Source organism: Diabrotica undecimpunctata, chromosome 4 (assembly GCF_040954645.1).
Source record: "Diabrotica undecimpunctata isolate CICGRU chromosome 4, icDiaUnde3, whole genome shotgun sequence".
NCBI classification, from domain to species: Eukaryota; Metazoa; Arthropoda; class Insecta; order Coleoptera; family Chrysomelidae; genus Diabrotica; species Diabrotica undecimpunctata.
Window position 1 is genome coordinate 100,796,011 of NC_092806.1, and position 13,128 is coordinate 100,809,138.

A 13,128-nucleotide genomic window follows, 5' to 3' on the forward strand; every position below is an offset into this window, starting at 1 on the left:
TTATCTTTAACATATCTCTTTCTTACGGTACCGAAAACGCTTATCATATGGAAAAGTTTCACATCCAAAATGCTTTTTTCTGGTACACTATACAGCTGACTTCTTGTATTCTTAATATCTGAGGTTTTAACATTTTGGCATTGGTATGTTTTATTGTCATGTGAGCAAGGACGCTTAAATTTCTTTAAGTATGGATCTGGATATTGGTACCTAAAATAAAATACATAAGGTTAAAAAAGAAAAAAAGATAGCGTGGCACTTGCGGAGTGCCGACAGAAGTGAATATTTCTTATAAATTCGATTATATTCGATTCTATCCGATTTGATATTACACATAAATAATAAATGTTTTTACCCGTTACGATTAACAAACTTTCAAAGGAATTACAAATAACGCAAAATAAGCAATGTATGCTTTTTTGATACAAATACAAACATTCTGCAAACTTTCATTCTGCGTTTAAATTTTTCAAAAATATTTATTAGTTTTCTCAGAATTCGAAAAAAAAAAGAATAAACTTAAATAACATTGGATCAAGATTTTGCGCCTACCCCCTTAAAAAACCCAAAAAATCCAATTACTTAACAACTATTAACTTTACTGGAAAGAGAGAAACAATATTTACTAGTCTACGATTTATAAAAGGACCTTTTGAAAAACCTGCCTCTATCCCAAAATGATATATACCTACTAATCTATAAGTACCTTATAACCTTACCTTTCAACTTTTCCTCTTAGCTTTTTCGGGGCTTTTTCCCTTATTCTGCTTCCTTGATTGGCTTCTTTCACAGCTACTGACTCACCCAAAAAATCTTCTTCCATATTCTTTTTTTAGTTAACAGTACCTCTGTTACCGAAACTTGTATCGAACTATGTATATTAAACCCGCTAAAAACAGTTTAAACCAGAAATAATATACACTTAGCCACACCCAATTCACAGACTACTGACAACCTCTTACTGAACAAAACACACGCGGTCCTTGATATCAAAAATTTTCCAGTCTTGTCCTAAGACTTTTGCACTTCAGACTTGTGCATAATAACCCATATATTCTACTTTAGATATAATAGTTGGATTCTTTCTAAATATTTTATCAATTCGCCCAAAAACTCTATCTGCTGGTATAAAACTGTGACCTCTTACTGGATAGGTAATACAAACTTTTGTGATATTATCAGGAGAATACTTTAACAACCAAAACATTAATATATGAATCAAATAATAATTTTTGTTCTGGCCCCCACATCCATCGCAGAACAATCTATTTTGAGTTATATTATCCAGTTCCAAAGATTTTAGGTAATCGAACAAAGCAGATGACACTTCTGTAGCGCCCCTCCCAGCCTGATCTTCGGTCCAAATATAAAACGTTGGATTTTTGGAGTTCATACCAACACAGCAAAAAGAATAGAGGCTCATTTGATGTGAATAAAATGAATCCGAAATTGGCGTGAGTGGTAAGGGTTGAACCTGCTGCAGGCCAAAGCAAAATGTGAGGGAATTTTATGGCTCTTGTTTAGAAAGCTCGTAAAATGCTTTTGCTCTTTTTTTATGAACTCCATATTCAGTTATATAATTGGTTTTCTCTTTTTCGTCTTTTTCCGATTTAATTAAATGCTTTAGACGTGTGCATTGGGAACAGGTATCAGAAGCTGGAGACGAAAATCCAATGTTAAATTTTGTTAGAAAAACCTTTCTAAACATATGGTAGCCAACTTCGTACTGACTTTCAACCTGTTCATTATACATACGTTGTAACTTTCTAATACTAAGATGGGCAGGTAAATGGATTCTTCGAGATTTTTTTCGATTATAATGACTTTCGACGCCACGCAATTTACCAACAAATTTGCATACTTTCTTCCTCTTGTCCAAACTTTTTGTTGAAGTATGGTCCCCTCCTCTTCGCTCTTTGGGACAGTCTCCTGAGTTAACAATCTTACATAATGTAAACAATCTGTAGTGTTTAACACCGGTTGCTGCCATGAAAAAAGCCCTGCAGACTTTAACTACCCCTGTTGATCTTGTTTTCTTAATTTTTAAAAAGAAGTTTGCTACCCTTATTCTTTGTCGGGGATTATCTTTAACATATCTATTTCTTACGGTACCGGAAACGCCTATCATATGGAAGAAGTTTCACATCTTTAATGCTTTTTTCTGGTACACTATACAGCTGACTTCTTGTATTCTTAATATCTGATGTTTTAACATTTTGGCATTGGTATGTTTTATTGTCATGTAAGCAAGGACGCTTAAATTTCTTTAAGTCTGGATCTGGATATTGGTACCTAAAATCCCCCTTAAAAAAACCAAAAAATCTAATTACTTAACAACTATTAACTTTACTGGAAAGATAGAAACAATATTTACTAGTCTACGATTTATAAAAGTACCTTTTGAAAAACCTGCCTCTATCCCAAAATGATCTATACCTACTAATCTATAAGTACCTTATAACCTTACCGTTCAACTTTTCCTCTTAGCTTTTTCGGGGCTTTTTCCCTTATTCTGCTTCCTTGATTGGCTTCTTTCACAGCTACTGACTCACCCAAAAAATCTTCTTCCATATTCTTTGTTTAACAGTACCTCTGTTACCGAAATTTGTATCGAACTATGTATATTAAACCCGCTAAAAACAGTTTAAACCAGAAATAATATACACTTAGCCACACCCAATTCACAGACTACTGATATATACCTCCCTAGTACCATATATTGTTCGAGTGAAACATTTTGCATAAGAAGATAAAGTAATAAAGTAGGAAATGCGCATTTGTGGATTTATTTGGTTTTGAACAAAAAATAAATTTATTCGGTTTTGCATGCAAACATGAATATCACCATTAAAATTCAGTAGGATTTATTCGTTTTTGCTCTTATATATTTTTATATATAGTGTAATTTAACGAAATAAACCAATATAGGCCACTAACACAATTTTCGTAAAAAGAGGATTTATTGCTTGATTGTTGCTTGAAACCTCAGATCTTGCAAATAATTACTGATTTAATTATCGTCTTTATTTGCAGTCATGTCCCAAAATAATTTTTTTTTTCGTAGTAAGTCACCTCTTTTATTTACAAAAAAAATATTCTATTTATTATATATGTATGAATTATAATATGAATGTTAGTTGTTTATAAAATATGACGTCCCACCCAAACATATGTTGCGGTAAATTTTTTGTTATAAATCAGTAATTAAAAAGCTTTGCCTCTGTAAAAGGCAAAGCTTTTTAATTATAAATATATTCGTTATTAAGGTTTTCATTAAAATTCGTTCATTTTATTGTAAAAGAAGATTTTATTTCTGAATTAAGTATGGCGTATTAACGAAATAGACTAGAGCATCTCAATCTTGTTAGCATTGTTAGGGAACAAATTTTAGCGTGTTAATAATATAATATTGTTAAGTAGTCTGTCAGACAGATGGTAAGTGATTATATGACGACTTTATAACGTTACTAACTAACTGTTATTGATTACATGTTAAGACTGCAAATAAGAAGCTTTTACGAATATTAAACTATAATAAACACCAATGCAATCGGGAGTACCCTTAGCAGATTTATTATTTTGATGCTTTATTTACCTGTTCAATCGATCTTTTATAAATTGCAAATACCTGCATTCTTTCAGTTCGATAATAAATCCCATTAGAAAATATTAATAGGGGACATTAGCTCAGTAACCTATAAAACTTTGTTAATTTAAAATCTATCTATGGAGAAAGTTTTGACGTGCACGGGCAAACGAGACGTAACTAATTTAAAAAAAGAAAATAAAAGAATATTAAACTTAATTTTTATCAGAGTGTACATTTTGCTACTTTTTATCCTTTTAGCTCATAAATCATTTTACATAAGACCGGTAGCATAAAGCGTAAAACATGGAAACAGCCTTTATTTCTCGTTTAACATTTTTCGCCCTTCGATGCCATTAAGCGAAAGTTTTCCCCCGACCACATTTATAGAAAGCTACGATCAGATCCTAACTTAATATGCTAAGTGTGTGCTAATGTCCGCATCTTCTCCAGCCATTTATTGACGACCAATTAATACTCGAAAGCTATTCTTGAACTTTTAATTGGATTACAAAAAGTTTATTCTGTAGGACGGAAAACTTTAAGTTCGAATGACAAATATGTTAAAGTTTTGAACTTACATATAACTTAATGTTTGTGTTGTGATTGCGGATTTAGATTTTAACGTTATAAATATCACATGATCGCAATTTTTCTTTAAATAATCTTTTGTTTTTAATTTTTGTTGTTTCGCCCATTTGTAATCTTTTTGTTTTATTTTACTATTTTTATTTTAGAATAGTTGGCGCTCACTCAAAATTCTGTTCACCAAATATTTTATATAAATTCCAATTTTAATTTTCAAATTTAAAATGTGTAGAGCCTCAAATCATTAAAAACTTTATTTGCGAGATGGTAACTCCGTTCTTCTATGTCAGTCTTGACTTCTGAGTAATGGAGATAGCCATATTTTTCTGCATCTGATATCTAATTATTATATTGAAATTTCTGCTCATAAATTCATTTATATCGTTAAATCTCTTTTGTGGTAAGAACATTTTAATCCTTTTATATTTGTAGTTGATAATTTTTTAGATATATTTCTTATAATATTCTTTTTTACCTTTAGTTTTGTATATATCTCAATCTCCAATTTACGTTTTACTTTCAACTCTAATTAGGCATATTTAGCTACAATCCTTAAAGTAATTTAACTAACTCGTTTAAAAGTAATTACACTTATTAATTTCTTACCACTCGCTATTTTTTCCTGTATATTTATTAATCTTTTATGGCAAAGAAATGTTTAAAAGTTATGATATTGCTAACACTAGGTTTGTTGTTTCCTCGTTTTAGTTTGTTGGCATTATTATTTTTCTTTCTTATCCCCCTTGTGGTGAGATATAGTCTAACTACATGGGTAGAATCTTTTGAGCATTTTAGTAGACCGCGCATTGGATAATTGTACAGAACAATTCAAAAATTCATTTACATATCAAATATCAAAAGTATATAATGGATTAGCTAAAGAATTAAAATTAAAATCGATTATATCTTTTAAGAAATCTCTTAAATCTAAATTGATAAGTGAGTAACACATGTGCAACTATTTGATGACCTGTTATGAAGTATGTATAAACTGTGTGATAGTTTTTGTACAATATTTAAATGTTAAATGTTTCTATTGGTTATGGTTTTTAATTGATTGTTACATAACATGCAAAAAAATATATTATATTTTTTTTCTCTCTCTTGCTTAAGATGAAAAGCAGAGGTACTGATTTCTTGAAATCAGCACCAACTGATCTTCGGCATTTTTTCTTTCTTATTGTATTTTATGCATATATAAATTATATATTTTGTGTATTGTATGAATTTGAAGGAAAAATAAAGACCTTTATTATTATTATTATTATTATAAACTGTAGCAGCATAGAAGCTATTATACAAAACCCAATAGCTGCCTGAAACTACGAGTTCGATCCCGGGCATCTCCATCAATTTACAATCCAATTATTCAGCTACAACCCATCCAACCAGCATCTAAAGCTATCAACAAGTTATTATTTCATCTACATGAAGCCATAAGTATCAATTTCAAATGATTTGTATTTGTGTTTACTTATCAAGTAGATCAAATGTAGACAAATTTTTAAAAGATCATAATTCTATTAAAATTAATAACAGAGTAATACCAGTAAGAAAGCTAGTTACTCCGTCACAAAGACTTATTCTATCCTATGTAAGTCCGACAATTCCATATAATTTATTGGAAACCAAGTTAAAAACTATTGGATTTCAACTAATATTACCCCTTACATTCTTACGAATTGGATCGGTAGATCCAGCGTATAGTCACATACTTAGTTTTCAAAGGCAGGTGTACATATCTCCTCCAGAAGATAGTTTCTAAATTCCCGATACATTAGAAATTAATCATGATGACTTAAAATATCGCATATTTCTTACAACAGATACATTATGCTATAAGTGCAAGCAACCAGGTCATTTTGCATCTTAATGTGGCGGCCTCCAACTCCAAGCTTCAACTTCATATACTAGATCACAACAACAAATTTTCTCTATAAACCATTTCTCAGACAGCCGTAATTTAAGTGAGTCTATATCAAATGCTAATAACACTGATATGATATGTGAACAAACACCAATTAATCCTACATTTAATAAGCCCAATCCCGACATACCCGCTTCTTTTGAAGTCCAAACAACTCCGATAACTAAACCTACGACTTCTAAATGAAATTTATCTGAAATTGTAACACCTAGGCCAGAAGATACACCAGATATTACTAATTCCTTAGGACCAAAATCTTACTTTTCAACACCCGTTCCAAAAGTTCCAAAGAAAAAGTTGAAATCGAAAGACAAACCCTCATTAGAATTTCGAGAATTGCCCCAAAAGATAACCGATTTTATTGACATCACAATTTCAAGTACCCACTCGATAGTCAACAATTCACTGACCTGTTAGAGAACACTCACGGTAGTAGTTATAAATTAAGCATTGCTAAAGACTATACCCTACATATTTCATCTCTTATAGAAATGATAAATGAAATACTTTCGCAGGCTGAAGATCGAAATATGAAAATTAAATGTACTAGACTAAGTAAAAAATTAACTAAACTGCTCGAACATGTTACTTCATCTGACTTAGACAGTGATATTATATCTCAAAACTAATTAATTAACTAAAAATATAATTCATGTATAATAATATTTTATTTCAGGTACTTATTAGGAAACATTCACCTGGTATTATATGACTTCAAGAAACTACTTTTAAACACAACAATGTGTATTATTTGAAGTCATATAATATTTACTATCAAAATAGGCAGACAAATCATGCTAGTGGTGGTGTTGCGATATATGCTAAAACCGATTTACAAGTAAACAGAATCACAATTTAATACAAACTTTTGGAGCCAAAATATCCAAGAACTTTTCGACTTAATTATGCAAATTAAATCACCAAAATTAATTCTTGGGGACTTTAACAGCCATAATCTTCCATAAGGTTTCGAAAAAACAACTAAAAATGGAAAGTAATTAGCAAACGTAATCAATAGCCTGAATTTAACAATATTGAACGACGGAGCTAAAACTCGTTTCGAGGCAGCTACTGGAAATTTTTCAGCTATTGACTTGTCTTTTTCTGACCCATCGACGTTACTAAATCACACATGGCAAACCGTAGACGATTTATATGAAAGTGATTATTATTCAATAATAGTAACAAAAGTTTCCAACCTCACAACAAAAACCAATCCTTTGCAAAAGTGGAAAACTAAGCAAGCCAACTGGAACACTTTTAAAACAAAAATTATTGAAGAAGTATGGAATATCGCTATAATTGAAGAAGATATAAAATTAACTTTAAAATTGTTTAATAATTTAATTACTGAAGCCGCGACAATTGCAATAGGAAAAACAAAGTATATAACGAAAAACAAACTTGTTCGCTGTTGGAATGAAGAGTGTAAATTGGCAATTAAACAAAGTAAAAAAGCTTTAAGTACTTTCAAAAGACATAAAACTAATGAGAACTTGATAGAGCTAAAAAAAGGGTATAGGCAAAATTAATTACTACCAGATCTAAAAAAGATTCTTGGAAAAAATACGTTCAAAGTATTAACAGGAATACAAACATATCATCAGCATGGAAAAAAAAATAAGAAAATATCTGGCGTGAATACAGAAAATGAAATGAAATACCTAGAGCGAAAAGGAAACCTAATTAATAAAAACAAAAAAAAATGTAAAAGAATTAGCTGAAACATACAGACAAGAATCTACAAATGAAAATTACACCAATACTTTTTTATGTTATCGGGAAAAATAAGAAGCAAATCCAATAGAAATTATAGACAATAACGATAATATAAACACTCCATTTAATAAAACAGAACTATTAGAAACAATCTAAGTATTAAAATACACATCACCAGGTCCAGATGACATACCCGCAATATTCTTAAAACAGTTACCTAACGAAGCTTTAGACTTCCTATTAAATCTTGTTAATACAATCTGGTGTAAACAAAAATCTCTTGACTTATGAAGACAAGCTATTGTCATCCCTATACTAAAATCTAACAAACCGGCTACAGCAGCAAAATCATATAGGCCAACATCCCTTACATATTCTACTTGCAAAATGCTAGAGAAAATAATAAATAATAGACTTGTGGCATTTGGAACATCACAATTTACTTATACCGAAACAAGCTGAATTTCGTCCTTTGAGATCTACTATAGACAACGTTTTACATTTAGAAAGTCAAATAAATAAAGCCTTCTGTAACACACAGAAAAGCATAGCTGTTTACTTTGATATCCACAAAGCATTTGACTTGCTATGGCGACACAGAATATTAACAAAGCTGCAGACTTGGGGAATTCAGGGAAATATGTTGGCATTTTTGAATAACTTTCTAAATGAATGCAAATTTTTAGTACATATTAATGGAGAACTTTCTAGAATTAAGTGTCCAGACAATAGAACACCACAACGATCTGTAATTAGCCCTATACTTTTTTAATAGCAATGAACGATGTTATAAAAAATCTCAAGAGACCTGCACGGGCTAGATTATATGCTGATAATAATGTTTATCAAAGGAAAAAATATTAACTCGATGGTCCAACTTTTACAAGAAGAACTAAATAAAATCAAAAGTTGGTCTAATAGGATTGGATTCTATTTTTTAACTGACAAGATACAATATATTATTTTTTCCAAAAAGCCTATTCACACTAATATACCTGCCTTAAAATTCGGCACAAAGTTTTTGAAACGAAGAACAGAGATAAAATGTTTAGGCATAACATTCGACGAAACTTTAAGTTGAAAAATACATATTAAAAAATTGGCGATATAATGTCAAAATGGTATAAATCTTCTTAAATGTTTAGCCAACAAACAATGGGGTGCTGACGAAGATACACTATTATTGTTGTATAGAAGTCAAATCCGATCAAAATTGGACTACGGATGCATTGCATATTCTTTAGCGTCGAAGTCAAATTTAAAAATCTTAGACATTATACACAACAATGCATTACGCATAATCTCTGGAGCTTATAGAACAACTCCCGTTGCAAACCTCGATTGAGAACTTGGAGAGCCATCATTACATGAACTACGGAAATTACTTATTTCCGTAGTCTATCAACTAGTCTATCTTACGCTTCAAAACAATCATCACTACAACCTGACAACCTTTTCTTACTCAGTCATTGTTTTGTGTAAAACTTAGATGTCGCTGTTTAAATGAATTTATAGACAGTAATAAAGAAGAAATGCAATATTTTGACTGTAAATAAATTATTGAAAAATAGCAAATGCAACTGTAAATAAATTACGAAATTAACTTGTCTTATCCCATACCGTTGTATGTACAAAGCATATAGACTCACCTTTTGAAATATTGATGTATTCGTCGCAGGCAGAAGAATTGGTCGCGGTGCGTCATGACGCCAGCCGAGGCACAGAAGGAAGGACGCTCCGTGTTACTGTCCGCTGTTTAGGGGTGTAAAAGTTAAAGTGTCGTCTCGAGACTTAAGATGGTCAGAAAGAACCTCCTAACCGTTACTTGGTGGTCCATATACCAAGAGGGTATACCAATAAATCACTCTCTTGTATTGCGATTTTGAGTGATGATAATTTAAGTTAAGTGTCACGGTAATACGATACTTTACTTTTGTGTGTATTGGGGCGACACAAAATAACAAAAGAAGTTAAATTCTCCGTACTTAAAACATAATAAATGAGATAGCCAGTTTAACAATTCGATTTTACCAAATAACAGGAAGCAACACATTTTAACAAAGTTGTTAGAATACCACAATAAATTAGATCACACTATAGAAAAGCAAAAGAAAAATATTAAATGTAAAACCTAAAAATAAATACCACATACTTTCCCAAACAGTCGTCGTTATCAAATATCAATAAAAGAACACATTTACCATTTCAATTAAGGATTAAAAACATTTTAAATTGTACTGAAATTTTTAACTTTCCCCCAACAAATTTAGCAAACGTAAACAAGCCAACTCTTTGGTTAATACTTTTGCTTACTTTAAATTTAGAACTATCATCATATCATAAATCTGAAACTAATCCACAAATATTTATAAGCAATTATAATAGAATACTTTCTTAATTCCCTGAATATATCACTGATGCATCTAAAACAACTACAGAGCTCTAAATCACATACAAACAGTCAAACCAGATAAATTTCTTATTATTACTGACTCAATCAATTCCCTCCATATACTGTCAAAAATGTACACCTGCAACCCGATTGCTAAATTAATTAAAAACAAGACTCAGCAGCTGGAAAACAAAACATTAGTCTTCGTGTGGGTACCATCACATATAGGCATTAAAGGAAACGAACTAGCTGATGAAAAATGCTCGAGAAATAGCAAATTCCCCAAATATCAGACCGATAATAAAACCATTAACAGAAGATCTCAATCCGTACTTTAAACAAAAGCTGACATGTAATTGGACTAAATGTTGGGAAGAAAAATCCTCAAAGTTATAAGAAATTATCCAAATTTTGGATGATGGAGTAACAACGTCCCTAGCCGTTTTCTTCAGGTTGTATTAACCAGACTCCGATTAAAACACAGCAAACTCAGACATAAATATCTCATGAAGAAGAAACCTCAAACCAATATGTACGAGTTGTGACGTGCCGTTAACAGTGAAACACGTATTAACGGAGTGTCCCAAATATAGTGCTGAAAGACTAACTAATAAAATTCCATCAGTTATAAGAGATTTTTAGTGAGTGTACCAGTGAAAATATTGTGAAATTTTTAAGAAACTGTAACATATTGAACCACATCTAAGTGAGTTATTTATTTGTTATTTGTAATCATTATTGTTTACATTAAATCCATCTGCTAATAACCAATGTGGTTGATTCGGCTGCCTTTAAATAAATTAAAAAAATTAAGACACTTTTAAATTTTTTTTTGTGAAAGAAGTGTATTTTTGTTTCATTTAAATAAACAGTTTATTGTCTTCTATATGGCATAATTATTTTGATCACCATATCACCCTGACCTACCCTAGAATATTATTCTATAGTAAAAAAATTTCAATGGATAAAGCAGGTAGGTGTAGATATTTTAAAATTTTGGGTTTGTAGAACAAAAAGCGCATAATTAACAAAGTTGCATAAATAAAATGGAACAGTAATATCTGCTCACCAAAAACGTGTAAAACAAAACGCACAGTTGAATAAAGCAACCTTATAATTATATTACCATAGTTGTATTTATTAACATAGTAGGTAGATATTTTTATTTGTAAGATGTATACACTATGTATTTCACGTCTGTCAATAACTGAATTATAATAAAGGTATAATATAGTATTTATTAACATAGTATGTACATTAGCTAAGTACGGAATAATTATATTATTATTATTATATTAATCATGTTTCACTAATTCTTAAAATATTTAAATGCATATTTAAATTCAAAAATAAAGCTCATGCTGATTGTGACTGGCTGAATGACAATTGTCCAAGCCAAGAAAAAAATAAAGCAACTTCAACATGTTTCAAAATTAAAACTTTAATCTTCTTTTTCTCCCATCCATAATTTTGTTAATTACATCCTTTATTCACTGAAGTCTTCAACTATAATCACCCAAAATAAAAAAATAATAATAAAAATCTTGTTAATGGCATTAAAAAATATAACATTAATAAAAATATTTATACAAATAGGACGATAATGATGAAAATTATTTATACCCCGATGATTTTGTCGATTTTAAAATATTAATACAAATCATAAATTTGATCAATGGCCCAATAATTTCAAATTAAATAATTACTGTTTTAAGTAATATTATTGCATTTATATAGTGCTAAATAATTTATTTCTGTTTACTGTTAAAAGTTTAATTAAAAAGGCTAAATCAAACAAAACTGCAATAATAGTCAGATTGAACCAGTTATATAGTGAATAACAGCATCCAACGGGATTTCAGCCCACACGTCGCTGTGAGAGTATTCAAAATACACAAACGCTGTTTTAATGACATCTATTATGGACGATATAGTTTTAGTTGTCATTTAAATTGGAATTAAGGGAGTTTAAATGCGTAATTGAAACATAAACTAGTTAAAAACTATCTGTTTCATGTAAAATAATTAGGATTCAGTCCGCGCTACAACCATATTGAAACAGCTATAAAGTGAAAATATGCATTTATACCGCTAATAAATACCACGTTAATGGCAATTGATTTGGAGGGTAACAGATAGTTTAACGGGATGTTAGTAAATCGGTAATGGGTTAAAGATAGTATCACATTATCAAATTTGAGTTAATGGTATTCAATACACTAACATAGTCTAGTTTTTTTTAATGAAAATATTATTTTACTAATAAAACGAAATATTTTACCAAAGTCATGTACAATTTGAAATCTCAATATAAAAATTATAAAAGGGTTGTCCTTTATATATAATAATAAATATTAATTATATATTATAATAAAAATAGAATTTAGAATTAAAACAAATCATAATCGTTGTCATAAGTGTCTGTGTCTGATTCGGAGAAATATATTATTATATTCATTATTAGAGCCTTTACCTAATGTCTGTTTGCCATTATGCTAATTTCAGTACTAATTTCAGTATTAAAGATATTAGTTAGTTGCTCAAGTCAATTTAGTATGAAAAATATATGTTTGTGTTTGCAACTATCTTAATTTTAATTAGCCTGTAGGCATGCGTTCTACCAATTTTGTATTTATAGCCTAACCTATCTGAAGTTTTTATGATTAGGGTAAACAAAACAAACAGGTAAATAATGATGATAAAAAAGAAGCTAAAATCATGTGCAGTAGCTTTAATTGTAATAATGATGGTAGCAATTAGGAAAAAAATCATACACTTCTTAAAAAAAGCGGATATGGAGAAAAAAATTGATCAAGAGAAGAAGGTCGGGCAAAGAAATATTAAAAATGTTGAATAGATTGATAATGATTAGTAAAAGACCCTTTGACATATAAAAACTTTTTCCGAATGAATAAT